At 40.4% G+C, this 16981-nt stretch overlaps 1 long non-coding RNA gene across 1 annotated transcript; it reads right to left on the reverse strand.

The window, feature by feature from the left end:
- Positions 1-1347: 1347 nt before the first annotated feature.
- LOC138905554 (uncharacterized) lies at positions 1348-14454 on the reverse strand. The gene is made up of 2 exons (XR_011413563.1): positions 14317-14454; positions 1348-1493 (listed from the first exon to the last, which is right to left on the reverse strand). It is a non-coding gene; the product is annotated as an uncharacterized lncRNA (long non-coding RNA).
- Between the last annotated feature and the right edge of the window lie 2527 nt (positions 14455-16981).

Genomic DNA, 16981 nt, shown 5'->3' on the forward strand with positions numbered 1-16981 from the left:
CTTAAAAAACTATAGCAGAAACTTGATTTTTTCCTCAATTGTTCTCACACACACTTTGCCTTTTTTTTTTCTCTCTCGAAATAACCTTTGAACTAAATACTTTGTAGATTTATAGTTAAACCCAACTCATATAAAGTTCTTAGTAGTAAAATATAGATTTTTGGGGAACAAATGAAAGAAGAACCAAATCCTAGAACTATTAGGCTCGGTTGAAACAAGACACGAACAAAAAGGAAATGATTATATATTTAGATTAGAAAGGTAAGAAAAATTGAATTTTTATCTTATCTTTGAAATCTGGGATCCCCTCTTCTTGTTTCCTTTGATAGTTTTTGGAAACAAATTAGATACAAAAGAAAGTTCCTAGAGAGCAAGCAATTTTTTTTTAAAAAAAAAATTGATTTTCGTTTTTTTTTGTTTCGCTCTTAGTATTCAAGAAATCCCCAGAATTATCAAGAACGAAACCTTGATAGAACCGCTCTGATACCACTTAATAACGACAAGGTCGGGAATCCAAACTAGAGTAAGAATTTGAAAAGTAAATGCGGAAGCAATAACAATAAGGAATTGAACAACTAGAACTAAAGGGCAGAAAATAAAGGATATGGGAAAATTCAAGGAAAGAATTCCAAGAACTTCCAAGAACGCAAGTTCTATAGCCTTGACAAGATCAAAGCAACAACGTCTTGATTTATTGAAGAAATCAAACGCTTTTACTTAAAAGCAAATCAAAACAATAGATTCGGATCTTGACCGCTTTACGAGTAACTTGAGACAATAATTAATAACTAGTATTAATCGCCTTCTAAGAATACCACAAAGAAATCAAAGATATCACAATAGAGAAGTAATCTTACTACCTTGAACTATGAACTAGTAAAGGTTGAAAGATAAATCTCAAAGTACAAGTAACAAAGGTTCAAAAGAACTCTCAAAGTATGATATACTTAATCAATAATGAAGTGTCTCAATGAATGAGAAGAACTCCTTATTTATAGGAGTACTAAGGCACAAAAAGTCCTTAAAATTAGGTAGGGTAGTTGCTAAGGCATAAAAAGTCATTACAATTAGGTAGGGTGATTGCTAAGGAGTAAGAAAAGTCATTACAATTAGGTGGGGGGCCGGCCAAATCCCTTTGGGACAGATTTGGACCTTAAAACTACTAGTTTGGGCCATTGATTTGGACTCCAATTGGGCTCCCTTTGAAACACCCCCTTTGGACCTCTTTTAAGCTCATTTTGAGCCCCTTTGGTGGACTTCAAGGGCTGATTTGGTGGCCCAATCTTCCTCCTCTTGGACTTCAATTTGGATCACCAAATAATTGTAAAACTTGGATAATTCATCTACTTTGGGCTTGAGCTCTTCCTCTACAATTAAAAGCTTCTTTATTTTCCATTGAAGTCCAGCAACCTTAGAGTGCAACTCTTTAGCTTGAGATCTTGTAAATGGCCTTGGAGCTTCCAAAACTCTATCCTTGTCCTTGATGCTATCAGCTACAACCGCCTAGAAGGGCAAGTATGTGGCTGATGAAACTACAAGTCGAGCGCCACAAGTTACCAAGGCTCGAGGAGAGTCTCATAGTGAGATTCCATCTCAGACTTCACATATCCCGCTCTCTCCAGAGGAGCTCCGAAGGGCACCATCTCCAGTGCCTGCCCCTGTACGTCCAGCTCCTCAGCCAGATGCACCAGGTAAGGAGATAAGAGATGCTATTCAGCTATTGACTCGATTAGTAGCCACACGAGGGTTCGTGATTTCATCAGGTAAGTATTGGTCATGTAGATAGGGCCATTAGTGCGAGGGTTCGTGATTTCATTAATTTGGACCCTTCGATATTTACTGGAGCTGATCCCACCGAGGACCCTTAGGTATTTATCAATAGGATGCAGAGGACTTTGAGGGTAATGAAGGCCACTGCAACTGGGTTAGTTGAACTAGCTTCCTATAGACTTCAGGATGTTGTAGTTAATTGGTACGAGTCTTGGGAGTTTTCCAGAGATGAGGATGCCTCTCTAGCGGTATGGCATGAGTTTACAGAGGCTTCGCTTCGTCATTATCTGCCCCCAGAGCTTAGAAGGGCCAGAGTTGATAGGTTTTTTACCTTCGGTAGGGTAATGTGAGTTTTAGGGAGTACAACCTTCAGTTTGATTCATTTGCTAGGTATGCTCCCACTATTGTAGCTAAGATGGAGGATCGGGTTCATCGGTTCGTGATGGGGTTGGAGCCGCACCTGCTTAACGACTGTATGTCAGTCTCACTTCAACCAGGCATGGATATTTCTCGTATTCATGCATACACTCAGGGTGTAGAGGAGAGTAAGCAGAAGTAGAGGGCTGATCGTGAGCATGATAGGGGCCAGAGTAAGAGAGCGAGATCTTCGGGTCCTTCTGGTGAGTTTCGAGGTGGTCAAAGACAACAATACCCGAGGTATCCTAGCCATCGGCTAGCACACCCCCTCAGTTTGTCGATAGGAGATTTGATCGTTCCACATATTCAGGGCCTAGTGAGAATTCCAGGGCCTTAAGTTCTCAGTATAAGGGTGAGTCAAGTCAGATGAGGCCGCCCTTGCCATAATGTGCTCAGTGTCGTAAGCAGCACGTCGGGCAGTGCCGTATGGGGTTTGGGTATTTGTAATACTTGTGGTTATCCTGGCAATGTTATGAGAGATTGTCCGACGAGAGGTGGTACAAGCATAGTTCAGCCAGCGGGATTTGTAGTTAGTTCGTCATCATCAGTACGCCCTACTAGGCAAGGTTCACAAGCACCAATCGGTCGTGGTAGAGGTAGAGCTGGAGCATCTAGCTCGAGCGGTCCTCATAACCGTATTTATGCATTAGCAGGTCGACAGGATCAAGAGTCATCACCGGATATTATTACAGGTATATTATCAGTCTCCTCATATGATGTATATGCATTGATTGACCCAGGTTCCACCTTATCATATATTATTGCATTGGTTGCTAGTAAGTTTGGAATAAAACCTGAGTTGGTTAAACCTTTTGAGGTGTCCACACCTGTTGGGGACTCAGTGATAGCTAGGCGGGTATATAGAGATTGTATAGTCATAGTTCATAGTCGATCTACAGTAGCATACCTAATGGAGTTAGATATGGTAGAATTTGATGTTATAATGGGTATAGATTAGTTGGCTTCTTGTTATGCCAACGTTGATTGTAGATCAAAGATGGTCCGATTTCAATTCCCAGGGGAGCCTATTTTGGAATGGAAAGGTAATATGGCATCGCTGAGAGGTAGATTTATTTCCTATCTAAAGGCAAGGAAGATGATCAGAAAGGGCTATATTTGTCACTTAGTTCGGGTACAGGATGTGAAAGTAGAGTCATCAACCATTCAATTTATCCCTGTGGTTAATGAGTTTCCTGATGTTTTTCCCGATAAGCTTTCGGGTCTTCCGCCATAGCGAGAAATTGAGTTTGTTATTGACCTATTATCTACTCAGCCAATATCTATTCCTCCATATAGAATGGCACCCGCAGAGCTGTGAGAGTTGAAGGAACAACTAAAGGACTTGCTTGAAAAAGGCTTTATCAGACCTAGTACATCACCGTGGGGAGCACCTGTGTTATTTGTGAGTAAGAAAGATAGTTCCTTGCGGATGTGTATTGATTATAGATAGTTGAATAAGGTGACGTTCAAGAATAAGTACCCGCTCCTGAGGATTGATGATTTATTTGATTAGTTGCACGGTGCCAAGTGTTTCTAGAAGATAGACTTGAGGTCCGGGTACTATCAGGTAAGGGTTAGAGAGAAAGATTTCGAAGACAGCATTCAGGACCAGATATGGGCATTTTAAGTTTAGCATTATGTCATTCGGTTTGACCAATGCCCCAACAGTATTCATGGATTTGATGAACCGTGTGTTCAGACCCTTTCTAAATCTATTCGTGATTGTATTTATTGATGATATGTTGGTATATTCTCGTTCCAAAACTCAGCATGTAGATCATTTGCGTACTATGCTCAAAGTTCTACAAAAAGGGAAGTTGTATGCAAAATTCTCTAAATGTGAATTCTGGTTGAATTCTGTAGCTTTCCTTGGGCATATTATTTTGGGTGAAGGTATCCGGGTTGTTACAGAAAAGATTGAGGTAGTAAAGACTTGGCATAGACCCACGACACCGACGGAGGTTCGTAGTTTTCTCGGTTTGGCAGGTTATTATAGGAGATTTGTAGAGGGATTTTCTTCCCTTTTAGCACCATTGACAAAGTTGACTAAGAAGGGAGCTAAGTTTCAATGCACTGATGCTTCCGAACGGAGTTTCCAGGCATTGAAGGACAGACTAACTTCAACACTAATTCTAACACTCCCAGAGGGAACCGATGGTTATGCTATGTATTGTGACGCTTCGGGTGTTGGATTGGGTTGTTTACTGATGCAGCATGGTAAGGTTGTAGCTTATGCTACTAGACAACTAAGAAAGCACAAGAAGAATTACCCAACCCACGATTTAGAGTTAGCCGCAGTGAATCATGCACTAAAGATGTGGAGGCACTACTTGTATGGCATTCATGTTGATATCTATACGGATCATAAGAGCCTTCAGTATTTCTTCAAGCAAAAGGAATTGAACTTAAACCAAAGGAGATGGTTGGAGCTACTGAAAGACTATGACGTTGATATTTTATACTATCCAGGGAAGGCGAATATAGTAGTTGATGCCCTCAGGCGTAGATCTATATGTTGCATGTCATATTTACAATCATAGAAGAGTGGGATAGCTCATGACATTCATCAGCTAGCTAGTCTTGGAGTTTGGTTACTGGACTCAGGTGATACTGGAATTATTATTCAGGACATGGCAACATCCTCTTGAGTAACTGAAGTGAAGGAATGCCAGTACGAGGATCCTGTGTTAGTTCATTATATGGATACAACACCTTAGAAGGAGAAGACACCGTTTGAGATTATAGAAGATGGGCTCCTCAAATATCGAGGACGATTATGTGTCCCTGATATTGCAGGACTGTGCCGGGAGGTTATGGGAGAAACTCACTATTCTCATTATTCTATCCATCCAGGAGCAACAAAAATGTATCATGATATCATGGAAATATATTGGTGGGACGGAATGAAAAAGGATATAGCGAAGTTTGTTGCTCAGTGCCCTAACTGTTAGCAGGTTAAGATTGAGCATCAAAAACCTGTGGATTATTGCAGGCTATGGAGATTCCCACTTGGAAGTGGGAAGTAATTAATATGGATTTCATCGTAGGCTTACCTCGTACCCAGCATAGGTTCAATTCTATATGGGTGATTGTTGATAGACATACAAAATCAGCCCATTTTCTACCCGTTAGGACTACGTATTCCGCAGAGGATTATGCACAGCTTTACATTAAGGAGATAGTACGACTTCATGGTGTCCCTATATCTATTATCTTGGATAGAGGAGCTCAGTTGACATCTAATTTCTGGAGGTCCTTCCAAAAAGGATTGGGGACTCAGGTAAGTTTTAGTACAACATTTCATCCCCAGACAGACGGACAGGCTGAACGTACTATTAAGACACTTGAGGATATGTTACGTGCTTGTGTGATAGACTTCAAGGGTAGCTGGTATGATCATCTACCGCTTATGGAGTTCGCGTATAATAATAGTTATTATTCCAGTATTTAGATGGCTCCATACAAAGCTCTTTATGGTCGGAAGTGTAGGTCACCTATAGGATGGTTCGATGTTTGGGAAACTAAGTTAGTAGGACCAGAGTTGGTACAACAAGAAATTGAGAAGATTCAGCTTATACAAGGAAGGCTATTAACAGCTCAAAGCCATCAGAAGTCTTATGCAGATAATCGACGACGAGACTTGGATTTTCAGGTTGATGATTTGGTATTCCTAAAGGTATCACCAATGAAAGGCGTTATAAGGTTCGGTAAGAAAGGAAAACTTAGCCCTAGGTACATTGGACCATATAAGATCATACACAAGGTAGGCTAGGTAGCATATGGGTTAGACTTACCTTCTGACTTGGAATCTGTACATCTAGTCTTTCATGGGTCTATGCTTCGTAAATACATCAGAGATCCTTCTAGAGTCGTGTCAGTTGACGATGTTCAAGTCACAGAACAGCTATCATATCAGGAAACTCCCATTGCTATACTAGATAGACAGGTTCGGAGATTGAGGAATAAAGACGTAGCTTCGGTGAAAGTACTTTGGAGAAACAATAATGTGGAAGAAATAACTTGGGAAGCCGAAGAAGACATAATGTCTAGATATCCTCACTTGTTCCCTCTAACAATGAAGGATCCGACTGAGACATCACAACCTTAAGGTACGTGTATGGATTCTTGTGCTAGTTATTATCATTAGTCGTGTGAGGCCAATGTCATTGTTGATGATTGTTGTCCTATGTGGCATTGAATTATTGAGTTTTTAACAGGAAGGATTAATAGTAGTACTGTTACAAAGGCGACTCTGCCAAAATTTATATAGATCTCGGGGAGTTAAACATTCAAGGACGAAATGTTTCTAGGGGGGAAGGATGTTACATTTTGCGTTTTCGTACGTTAAAGTTTCGTCGTAAGTTAATCGACGTAGACTCGGGGATGAGATTATTTTTGAGGTTATAAGCATTAATGCTATTTATAGCAGGCGATAAGTAAGTGTCGTGAAGGTTAAAGGGTAAACGAATCAAAGAAAATGAGTTTCGTTAAACGTTGTCAGTTTGGGATAAAATACGATCCGAACTATAATACCCGATATTTATGGACTAGTACCATACAAGGTACCACATGACCATGATAGTAGGGTACATAAAGTGTATTAAAAGTGAGTAGTATTTTAAGTAATTTGAGATAATTCTTAATTATGTGGATAATTATGTAATTATTAATTTTTAGTGGGAGATTAACTAATTAATTAAGCATCTTTGGATAAGACTTATGGACCTCAACGTGGCAGCCAAGGAGATCTTGATCAAATGACCAAGTAATGACTCTTAATATATGTAAAAGGTGGCACCTTTGAGGAGATTTTTGGTGGCTAAGTCATCCTAAGTGGGGACCACACCCAAAGATTAAAGAGAACCTCTTAAATTCACAAAATGAAGATGCTCACATCTACTAAGTCACGGGTGAAGCTTTAGCAAGAAAGTTGATACGATATTATCACATAATTGCAACGTGATTTGCTACAAAATTCATACAAGACTACTTAGCAACGTCAGAATTTGCGATTCTAAGGGTGTACGGTGCAATCTTTCTCAAGAATATCATATGAATTTTTCCCTACTCCGATCTTGCCGTCACGTGTTTTGTCGCGATTGTCGTGTTTTAGAGGGATTGTCAAGAGAACCGGCTTAGGTATGTTAAGTCTATCCCTTCTTTCATTTTGGCATGATTCATACGATATAAACTAAACGAGAAAATACACAACTTTCATAAATGACTCTATTCATAGAAGTACTAGGGGTGCCGATGTTCCTGATTCCCCATGTGAATTATTACTATATCTTTTGTTCATGGGTCTCAGAAAAATACGTAGTTGATAAAGTTTATCCAAAAGGTATATTGATCTTATGATATTCCGAAAAATCTTATTAACGTATTTCTTATGCATTTCATTCATTTATACATGTTCATTAACCCATGACCAGATGGCTTTATATACGCGCATATTATATGTATATGTGATATGGAAAAAGGTTATGACGTTATATACGCACCACCACGTGATCAGCTAGTATATGTTGATGATTTTGCCCACAGTGGCCGAGATGATATGACGGGAAGCTCTCAGAGGCTTGATGATGTTATGTACACCTATACATATGCATGATACGACATTTATAGGCATGTACATGACATTATATATGTTTCAGGATTTACAAGGTTCTTTAGACTCACAGGTGAAATTCTTTACTCCATGTTTCATCTATGTCTTTATGTACCGATTCTCATGCCTTAAATACTCGGTACATTAATCGTACTGACATCCCTTTTGCATGGGGATGCTGCGTTTCATGCCCGCAGGTGCAGGTAGAGAAGCTGACGGTCCCCCTCTTTAGGATCCTTGATCAGCGAGAGTTGGTGTGCTCCACTTGATCCGGAGCTGTTATTAGTTTTGGTACGCTATTTTGTATGTAGATATGGGTATTGTCACGCCCCACAACCGAGGAGAGCGACCGGCGCTCAACCGAGTGAACCCGACCGAGCAAGCCTATTAGATTCCTTCTACCCAAACTCATTCATGAATAAAGAGAATATATATTTTTCTTAATTAAACAATAAAGTGGTCATGTCTGCAATTACCAATTTCTTACCAATAGTTTCATTATTTTTAATGTCTCAAATGGACAAGAAATACAACTACAACATAACATAGTTTGTCTTTCCCCAACACCAATACACAACCCACACTATGTCTACGGAGCCTCTATAGATAAAGATGAGTATAATGATAATGCCGGCAACAAGGCCCCGGCTATACCTCAAATAGGATACACAAAGAACAAAAGATACATGACCCCGGGATGAAGTGAGGCTCACCAAGTCAGCTGGGAAGTAGGTGTACTGCTATCACTGATCAATATCTCCTGCTGTGGAACTACCTGAATCCATTTAAAGATGCAGCGCCCCCGGCAAAAGGGACATTAGTACCGTCGAACAGTACTAGTATGAAAACTAAATAACAATTTAAGAATTCATAAATACAAGATGAATATGATGAACCAGTGCGGCAATAGTATAATATAGATAACCGTCTCAACCATAGCAAGCTTATTAAAAGCTATCAACAATATTTATAGGATTTAAGATGAGATCCTCTATAACCATCTTCACACAAAGCGGCCCCGCCGCCTCACCTCAATGCATGCACGTAGAGGTGTACGTATAATACTACAACTCAAATCAAGCGGCCTTGCCGCCTCACCTCAATGTATGCGGGTAGATGTATAACCACAGTACCAAGAACCTACACAAAGCGGCTATGCTTCCTCACCCCAATGTATGCGGGTGGTGGTACCACAACAATACTAAAACTATACACAAAGCGGTCGTACCGCCTCACCCCAATGTAAACGGGTGGAGGTGCAGTCCCACAATACCATAATTCCTACACATATCGGTCATGCCGCCTCACCCCAATATATATGCGGGTGGAGGTGTATCACAATCACAATCTCTATACCATAATCCCCACACAAAGCGGTCATGCCGCCTCACCCCAAGGTATGCGGGTGGAGGTGTATCACAATCATAATCTCTGCACAACTTGGCATAATAACTTTCACATAAATCATGACTAGAAATTATAACATGTGGATACATAATCTATAGTTTGGGACACATCCTCAATTTATAATGCAATATGATAAGAGCATTTGAAATACAGATTGAACATATATTATCATCACAGAACTTATCAGAATACTCGATATATAATCAACATCTCGGAACGTACAAGGATAATGGGAATTCCAATTCTCAAAGAAGAGTTTAGCTAACATACCTCAATTGAGCTTCCTTAAACTCTAAAGCATTCCGGAATTCTTAGCAACTTCAATCTATTTTAGAAATATAACAAATTGAACCACAATTAAGAAGATGATTATGGTTCTAGCTCATTTGAGCATTTTATCAAACACTAGGTGTGCATTAAGGTTCAAGGTCCTTTTATGGAGGATTCCATCATCCCACAACCCAACCTTTACCATTTTTAGCTCAACAATCTTTCTACACCCTTTGATAACTCATGCATGTAAAATAACCAACCCTCTTGCCCAGAAATTATCTTGCTTATTATCCATTTCCACATAAAATTCAAAATTGAGGGTTAGGATGTAGAATCTTACCTCTAGGATGAAGACCTAGTGAGTTTCCCTTCTCAATCTTCCAAAACTTGGGCAAGAATTGAAGAACAATTATTGGAGAACACCTTCTAACTCTAGGGCACCCTCTCTCACTCTAAAATGTCAGATTATCTCTCAAAAATGGCCCAAAACATGTATTTAACGAAGTAGGGTCGAGTTTTAAAAACCCAAAAATGAAGCTCCGGAACAGGTTCTGCGGTCGCATATGCGACCGCATAATGGTTATGCGGACCGCATATCGGTCGCATAATTGGTTACAAAATAGCCAAAAGAACTGTCTGTGTATGCGGTCGCATAGCGGTCGCATAGTCGACTGCATAGCTGCTTCTAGAATAGCCCTCTCCTGCTCACTTCTGTGGCCATTATGCGGCCCGCAGAGTGATTATGCGGTCGCATAATGGACCGCATAAACTCACTCTTTCGGCAAAAATTTTCCTTTACTTTCCTTTGCATTGTTCAACTCAAAAGATCCGAAGAATTTCTATAATCCTCAAATACGTAAGCATAGTCCGGCACCGTAAAACTATATTTTCTTTGCAAATTTTACCACGCCTTACACTTAAGTACTTTGAAATTTTTCGGGGTGTTACATTCTCCCCTGCTTACGATCATTCGTCCTCGAATGAGGGTCAAATTCTGTTATTAGTATCTTATGCAACTCAGTCCTTCATACCACGCACGAGCAACACCAAATTTGACTAACTCCCTAAATTTCAAAATATTTCGCTAGAGTTTCCTTTGTAATTAGGCCTATCCACCTGTCAGAGAGCCCCAGAAACACATTCGAACAACATATACATATTCCAAAGACGCAACATAATACAAAACAACACCAACTGTGGCCACATAAGCAATATATTTTCAGAAAGGAACACCCTTAACGCCAATTGTTCAAATGATACAAAATTCATAAAAAGTAAGTCTTATAATTTTCCTAGATCACAACTTTATAAATACATGGTCATTCAAACAAATAAGGATATTTTTCTTCATTTCTTCCTCAGCCTCACAAGTAGCCTCTTCAACCTATTGGTTTCGCCATAGCACTTTTACGGATGTAATTTCATTATTTCTCAATTTTCGGACTTGCCGATCAATAATAGATACCGAAATCTCTTCATAAGTCAATTCTTCATTAACCTCTATAGTCTCAACCGGAACAATGACTGTCGGGTCTCCAACTACTTTCTTTAACATAGACATATAAAACACTGGGTATACTAATGACATCTCAGGTGGTAGTTCAAGCTTGTACGCCACCTCACCGATCCTCTGAATGATTTTGTACGGTCCGACATACCTCGAACCTAATTTTCCTTTCTTACCAAATCGCATTACACCCTTCATGGGGGAAACTTTCAAGAATACCCAATCATCTTCTTTGAACTCCAAATCCCTACGACGAACATCCGAATAGAATTTCTAATGACTCTGAGCAGTCTTCAACCGCTCCTTAATGATTTTAACTTTTTCCATAGCATGATGCACAAGGTCTGGCCCTATCAAATCTGCTTCCCTAATTTTGAACCATTCAATGGGAGATCTACATCTCCTACCATATAAAGCCTTGAACGCTGCCATTTGAATGCTAGCACGATAGCTATTATTGTACGCAAATTCTATAAGTGGTAAATAATCATCCCAGCTACTTTTGAAGTCTAGCACACAAGCACGCAACATATCCTCAAGCATTTGAATAGTCCGCTCTGCCTACCCGTCAGTCTGCAGGTGAAAGGTTGTACTGAGATTCACCTGAGTACCCAAACCTTGTACGAGGAATGGCTTAAAAACTCGATTCATAAGATCCATGAAGGCTGCTGGGGAATTTGTTAGCCCAAAAGACATCACCAGAAATTCAAAATGCCCATACCGGGTCCTAAAAGCTGTTTTCGGAATATCCCGCTCCCTGATCTTCAATTGGTGATACCCGGATCTTAAATCAATTTTGGAGAAGTACCTGGCACCTTGCAATTGATCAAACAAGTCATCTATCCTTGGCAGTGGGTACTTATTCTTGATTGTGACCTTATTAAGATGCCGATAGTCAATACACATTCTCAGCGACCCATCTTTCTTTCTTACAAAAAGGACCGGTGCGCCCCAAGGCGACACACTTGGCCGGATAAAACCCTTTTCTAATAAATCTCTCAATTGCTCCTTTATCTCTTTCAATTCTGCCGGTGCCATTTTATAAGGTGGAATAGATATAGGATGCCTATCTGGCATCACATCAATTCCAAAATCAATCTCCCTGTCTGGTGGGATCCCAGGGAGTTCATCCGGAAATACTCCCGGAAATTCATTCACAATAGGCACAAACTCAAGTGTAGGTACCTCAGCATCGGTGTCCGTAGCCCGGACCAAATGGTAAATACATCCCTTGTTGATCATTTTCGTGGCCTTAAGATAAGAAATAAACCTACCTTTCGGCACTACATCATCACCCTTCCACTCAATAACTGGCTCATTTGGGAATTCAAACCTAACAGTTCTGGTTCGGCAATCAAGCTTGGCAAAACAAGAGTAAAGCCAATCCATCCCCATTATCACATCAAAATCGACCATTCTCAATTCAATAAGATCGTCCACGGTGTCTCGACCACGCAATGTGACAACACAATCCCAATAGAGAATAGTAATAACACTCTTTTATCTACCTTTACTCCTCTCAACATGTAGGGTTCAATATGCTCAACATAAGGCAAGTTCAATTTTTCAACCATATAAGTGCTAATTGAGTTATAGCCAAACTCTTTGTCAATTCTAAGGGCACAAATCGCAGACATCACTTTAGCTCTTGTTTGAAAAATAATTTTACCATTGTCTTCCTTCCATTCGGTATACTGTAAGTTCGACTTTTCAAGTTGTTGAGTCATAACTCGCCTCCTTTCACTATAACTACCTGTTTGAAACATCTTGAACAAAGATTAGAAGAATTATGTATCTCTCAAATTTTGGCTCTTTTCCTCTAATGTTCTCGCCTCTCTTGCCTTTTTTCCACTCAAAGCAACTCTTGGTCGTTAAACTTTAAATTTATTAATAAACCTTACTAGTCACAACCTTTAGTGATAAGAATGTAGAGTTAGAAAAAGAAAAGGAAAGTGAAGGACCAAACCTTGGAAGAATAGGAATTGGTTATGTAGAAAAAATAAGGAAAGAATTTAGGAAATCCAAAACCCATAAGAATAAGGAAAGAAGTTACCTTAATCTTCAAGAACTAGGATCCCCTCTTCTTGTTTTCTTTCTTGACTTGGAAACCAAATAACACTTGAATTCTACAAATAATAATGAGCCATAATGCTTTTCTTTTGGCTAATTTTCGTTTTTTTTTTGGTTTTTTTTTGGTGCTTTTTTTTGTTTTTTGTTTTTTTGGTTTTATTTGGCTCAAGAACCTCCCAAGATTATCAAGATTGAAATTTTGATTAGCCTATACTCTGATACCACTTGATAACAACACGATAGGGGTCCAAGAATTACTAAAGAAAATCAAAAAACATGCGGAAGCTAAAAGAAAATAAAGAAACAAAAAAACAATGGAAAATTAAAGATAGATTGAATTCATGAAAGAGTTTCTTGAATTCAAGAAGTCTATTCTTGAAGTTGAATCCTAACAACAACAATTAGCTAAACAAAGAACTAATCACCTTTGGTAGAGAATTAAAAACAAGAGATAGATTGTGAAACCCGACCCTTTAGAATAACAAGAACAACAATAAGCCTAAACTTATCACCTTTCTTGAATACCTAGAAGTGATCTAAGATTTCGAAAGAGTTTAATCATACCACCTTAAGTTGAGTCTTGAAGGTTGAAGAATAAATCCAAGAGTAGCCACACACAAGAGTGCAAGAAAAATCTCATAATTTTTATTGATATTGTCTATAATAACCTAAAATCTAAAAAAAAAAAAAAAAGAAGACACCCCTTTATATAGATAGGGGGTCACAAAATTCCTACATAAAACCAAGGAAATAAAGTCCTAAACTACTTTGGACAACAAGTCCAAATACCTTAGGAAAGGGAAAAACACTAGGAAACAAAAACCAAGTCAATCTTGGAAAGTAACTCCAACAATCTTAGGAAAAGGAAAACATAACCTTAAATACCTAGGAAAGCAATAAATCTAGTACCAAAATATATGAAAATAAGTTAAAACCAATCTTGGATAGAATCTTGAAAGTTGCAAACCAATCATGGATAGGATCTTGGAAATCTTGAAGGCAACTTGCAAGCAACTTGGCACCAACTTGTACCCAACTTCTATCACGCCTATTGAACTTTTCTTGGGCAGCAAGTAAGTCCTTTTTATGTAATAAAAACGTGGCTTCATGTAGGACTTATTGGGCTGCAAGTTTGGACACATATTTAGGTGCCAAATAGGTCCAATAGTGGCCTGATTTGGACCTTCTTCAGAGGATGTCTCTTGGGATCTAATCCACCTTTTCTTGGACATGAATTTGGACCATAAAATAATTATAATACCTAGACAACTCATATCCTTTATCCTTGAGCTCTCCATCCCAATTAACAACTTCTTTGTTTGCACTTGAAGTCTAATGACCTTGTTTTGCAACTCTTTAGCTTGACATCTTGTTAAAGGCCCTCTTTGAGATTCCAAAGCTTCATTATTATCCTTGAGTAGATTTGAGCTTCCTAGGATGCTATCAACAGTCAATATACATGTGACAACATCTGGAGAAGCCTCTGATTCCCGACGTCTCCGCATAGCATAAAATCTGCTGGGTCCTCCCGAATTCTGTGCACCACCCCTAGCTGCACTACGCCCTACGGGTGCTGGGGTGCCTCGAGCTGGAGGTGCTATGGATGTAGTAGCTGCAGAATTAGCTGGTTGTGCCGCACCTCTGTCCATATTTCGGCGGGATGAGCGGCAGTCTCTCTGAATGTGACCCCTCACTCCACACCCATAGCATACTGGTAGGTCCATGAAGCAGGACCCAAAGTGCATCCTCCCACACTTAGGGCATGGAATCCTCCGCTGCTGAAACCTTCTGTCGGGCCGACCTTGTTGGTGGGGTCCCCTATTGCCCTGACTGGGTCCAGATGACTGTGCACCCAGCGAAGAGTGGGCAAATGATTGGGATGGTCCTGATGACGCTCCCCTGAATGCCGACCTACCACCACCACCACTGGAAGAACCACCAAAGTTGCCCGCAGACCGAGCCTTGCTGCTACTCTGACGCTCCATTCTATTCTTCAATTTGCGGGTCTCTGTGGCTTGAGCAAATGCCACCATCTTACCATAGTTCATATCGGAATTCAAGGCAGCTGTAGAGGCCTCGTTGATAACCAAGGGGCTAAGGCCCTGTACAAACCAGTGCACTCTAGCCTCCATAGTGGGCAACATGTGAATAGCATACTTGGACAGGCGCGCAAACCATATGGTACTCCTACACATTCATACTACCTTGCTTCAGGCTTTCAAACTCAGCGACACGAGCTGCCTTAGTTTCGGCAGGCAAGAAATGATCCATAGAGGCATCTGTGAACCTTGCCGTAGGGCTTCCATCCTCACGGGATTCCTCCCACAACTCAAACCAAGAGTAGGCCACCCCTTTCAGGCGGTAGGAGGCCAATTCTACTCCCTCCGTCTCTGTAGCATGCATAACCCGGAGAATTTTGTGCATCTCATCAATGAATCTTGGGGGTCCTCTTCGGGATAAACACCCGTAAACACTGGAGGATCTAACTGAAGAAACTTGTTCACCCTGGAACTAGCAGATTCCCCTGGATGACTAGAAGAAGTAGGCCCAACACTCGATCTCTGGGCCTGAGAAGCCACTAACTGTGTCAACATTTGTATGGCTCCCCTAATATCAATATCAGACACACTAGAATCGGTAGCTGGAGCTGGTGGTAGAACAGGAATATCAGTTGGGGGAACAACACCTTCTGTAGGTGTAGGGACAAGTGCGGTCTGATCAGTTGTAGTAGAGTCATGCAGTGTAGTAACTGGAGGAATATTCTCACTCCTCGGGTGCTCACCCGCATCATAAATTATTGGGTCAACTGTCTCTCCTGGGGTGACATTGGCTCTTTGGCCAGTTCTTGCCTTCTTCTTAGGGGCGATGTACTGAAAATTAGAGCAACACAGGAGTTAAAGGAGGAACAATCTTACAACCAACTTTATCGCACGATCAAGAACATGAAAGAAGAGTATTATTCCTAAATGCCCATGTAGCATCCTAATTATAGATGTGGTCGACAGCACACCGATAATAAGGACTCTACTAGACACGGCTCCGAGACATCCTTGGATACTTTAAAACCTTAGGCTCTGATACCAAATTTGTCACGCCCCAAAACCGAGGAGCGCGACCGGCGCTCAACCAAGTGAACCCGACCGAGCAAGCCTATTAGATTCCTTCTACCCAAACTCATTCATGAATAAAGAGAATATATGTTTTCCTTAAATAAATAATAAAGTGGTCATGTCTGCAATTACCAATTTCTTACCAATAGTTTCATCATTTTTAATGTCTCAAATGGACAAGTAATACAACTATAACATAACATAGTTTGTCTTTCCCCAACACCAATACACAACCCACACTATGTCTACGGAGCCTCTATATATAAAGATGAGTACAATGATAATGCCGGCAACAAGGCCCCGGCTATACCTCAAACAGGATACACAAAGAACAAAAGATACATGACCCCGGGATGAAGTGGGGCTCACCAAGTCAGCTGGGAAGTAGGTGTACTGCTATCACTAATCAATATCTCCTGCTGTGGAACCACCTGCATCCGTTTAAAGATGCAGCGCCCCCGGCAAAAGGGACGTTAGTACCGTCGAATAGTACTAGTATGAAAACTAAATACCAATTTAAGAATTCAGAAATACAAGATGAATATGATGAACCAGTGCGACAATAGTATAATATAGATAACCGTCTCAACCATAGCAAGCTTATTAAAAGCTATCAACAACATTTATAGGATTTAAGATGAGATCCTCTATAACCATCTTCACACAAAGTGGCCCGCCGCCTCACCTCAATGCATGCAGGTGGAGGTGTACGTATAATACCACAACTCAAATCAAGCGGCCCTACCGCCTCACCTCAATGTATGCGGGTGGATGTATAACCACAGTACCAAGAACCTACAGAAAGCGGCTATGCCG

This window comes from Nicotiana tomentosiformis, chromosome 2 (genome assembly GCF_000390325.3).
Source record: "Nicotiana tomentosiformis chromosome 2, ASM39032v3, whole genome shotgun sequence".
Taxonomy (NCBI): Eukaryota; Viridiplantae; Streptophyta; class Magnoliopsida; order Solanales; family Solanaceae; genus Nicotiana; species Nicotiana tomentosiformis.